The sequence below is a fragment of the Papilio polytes genome, unplaced genomic scaffold (assembly GCF_000836215.1).
Source record: "Papilio polytes unplaced genomic scaffold, Ppol_1.0 DF824492.1, whole genome shotgun sequence".
Taxonomy (NCBI): domain Eukaryota; kingdom Metazoa; phylum Arthropoda; class Insecta; order Lepidoptera; family Papilionidae; genus Papilio; species Papilio polytes.
The window spans coordinates 188561-191513 of NW_013524712.1; the positions used below are offsets into that span (position 1 = coordinate 188561).

Sequence of the window (2953 nt, forward strand, 5' to 3'; positions counted from 1 at the left end):
GTGTACAGTATGTACTCTTACATCTCTATCAGAATATCTGAATTCTCTTCTCTAGCATATCTTCAACACAATACATACTTTCCTTACGTAGTGTACAGTATGTACTCTTACATCTCTATCTGAATATCTGAATTCCCTTCTCTAGCATATCTTCAACACAATACATACTTTCCCTTACGTAGTGTACAGTATGTACTCTTACATCTCTATCTGAATATCTGAATTCTCTTCTCTAGCATATCTTCAACACAATACATACTTTCCCTTACGTAGTGTACAGTATGTACTCTTACATCTCTATCTGAATATCTGAATTCCCTTCTCTAGAATATCTTCAACACAATACATACTTTCCCTTACGTAGTGTACAGTATGTACTCTTACATCTCTATCTGAATATCTGAATTCCCTTCTCTAGCATATCTTCAACACAATACATACTTTCCTTACGTAGTGTACAGTATGTACTCATACATCTCTATCAGAATATCTGAATTCTGAATACCTAGAGTACTCTGTCTTATTGTATTAATAGTTTGTGATATCTAGGCTAGGTAGAAAAGGCTTTTATTGCAAAATGCCTATAGAAAATATTCCTTTGTCCATATATATACGACAAAGGAGACAAGCCGTTTGTCTGTGTTATATATACACCTGTAACAGTTAAGTATAGGAAGAGTTGAACACAAGCGTGACTACTAGAAGAGGGTAGTCTCTTAAGGGGTAGGGAAATTTAAAATAAATATAAAAATCGACATATCAACAATGTTTCGGAACGTTCTGGAATGTAGGTCAACGCCCGCATCTCACGAAATCCTATTGTAATCCACGAATACGTTTGTTATCGGAGATATCTTTAATACTAATCATCTATGAATTCTGTGTGAAGTTGTCGTTGATTTAGGGTTGACAGAACTTAGAAAGAAGGTGAGAATTTTTTATATCAATAAAGTGGCAAACGAGCAAGCACCTGTAACCGGCGAAATTGCAAAGCGACTTCCTATAGATATCCGCAATTGCCGATGCGTTGCCTACCCTTGATCGACAGAGGAGACGCGCAGAAATTTGATATTTACCCTTCTTATGTGTCTCCTCCACCGTCAAATCTTTTCCTTCCCACTTCCTCTTAAGATAAGGGTGGAAAGGGTCTAACAAAAGGCCTAGAGTGGTCCAATGTTGTAAGACTGTGGAGTTGTCTCCAGGGAAATTTTAATACATTCCTTAAAGATCCCCGTATCTTCATCAATTTCACAAGCCATCGAGGTTTTAGTGGGTTAAATCCTATATCTTCCAGGGCAGGGCAGGGCATTGGATGCTAAAAGAAAGAGGGGAACGGTCGGATAATCAAGAGAGAGAGCTCGTAATAAAACTATTGACAATATGTACGGGCGAGATCGCTGGCACTGGCTAGTTTTAAATAAAAAAACTAATAAATTAAGTTACCTATAGATAAGTGTATAAATCAAGTAATACTTTTTTCGCAATGATGTAATCTATACTCTATACTAATATTATAAAGAGGAAACTTTGCATTTTTGTATGTAATAACTCAAAAACCACTGGACAGCTTTTAAAAATTCTTTCACCGTCAGAAAGGTAATTTATCTGTAAATAACATAGGCTATATTTTATTATTACTAATGTTTAGGAACTATTAATAAATAGCGTGTTTCTAGTCGCCGGCGTCAAAAAATTACTAATCTTTAACTTTTCTCGGCTTACGCTGCCTAAACCGTTAGAGGTATATAAAAATGATGTATGAAAGAATTGTAGATCTCAAAAAGTTCTACAGAAAAGTCCGCGATGACAAATATCTATCTTTAACGGTTTTCTTACAATAACCACTTTTTTGTTTATAAAATGAATTAAACACCTCACCCTATTTGCAGCGTTCTTTTATTGGTTTCAATATTAACCCTTATCCAAATAAATGCGTTTGTTATCAGGAGAATTTAATGTAGAATAAAATTGTAATTTGCAATATTTAAATTGGACTAATAGTTTAGAAGATATCGCGAACACAAACAATAAGGGTAACCGAAAAATCAGCTTACAAGCTACCGGGCTTAGAAATGTGGAATCTTGCATCGGTAGATTTCTGTTATTACGTAGATTACTACTAACGTAATAGGTTATATTTGTTATTTCACGCGGGCGAAGTCGCGAGCTACAGCTAGTTGATTTATATTTTTGTATCGTCATTTGAGAGATATCAAATTCCGTACCCCTAGCCACCCCTCAACAGTGCTGGCAATATGCGTGTGTTCCTTACAATGCTTTTACAAATGTTTTCGTAGTGGAAAAGTACCTTTACAACTTTAATGTTTTCACTATTTCTGAAGGAAATAAGGGTCCTAATTAGATGTGTGTCGGAGTAATTTATGTTGTTCTAATTCATTTTGTTTGTGGTTTTTCTTCAGGATAATACATCAATGTCAACCTTTTACACGCCGGTAACGGAGTTAGGGTTGACAATTAGAGCGTTCGCACACCTTTGACCAAACTATCGCACAACTGTCTCACTTTGATTCCTATTTATGGACACAGTACTCAATTAGTTGTGTTAAACAATCGTCAAATCCACTTCCCCTTCCCATCCTCTCCTTATAAGAAAAGGGTGGTAAAGAGAAAGGGACTAAAATTAGGCCTCCGGCACCACACTCATTAGACAAAACACGAAATTGCTTAAGGAAAACGCCTGTCTTCTATGTGGTCGTGGTATTACACCGGGCGTGCCCTGCAGTGCTAAGATGTTAAAGCGGGCATTGCCACTGCTGAAACAATCGACAATCCTAATTTAAGTCCTTTTCTCTTTACCACCGTTTTCTTATAAGGAGATGTGGGGAAGGGGAAGTGGATTAGATGGTGGAGGAGATGCATAGGAAGGGGAAATATCCTCTTTATGTGCGTCTTCTCCTCCGTCGTATAAGGGTAGGCAACGCATCTGCAATTG

The 2953-nt window shown here is 36.8% G+C and overlaps 1 protein-coding gene across 1 annotated transcript in view; it reads left to right on the forward strand.

The window, feature by feature from the left end:
- The window catches only part of LOC106106960 (lachesin-like), a 96574-nt gene that overhangs the window by 2234 nt on the left and 91387 nt on the right, over window positions 1-2953 (forward strand). Inside the window, exon 2 of the mRNA XM_013287658.1 lies at window positions 2363-2367. The gene's annotated coding sequence lies outside the window, so the exon portion shown is untranslated. The remainder of the gene's footprint in view (window positions 1-2362; window positions 2368-2953) is intronic.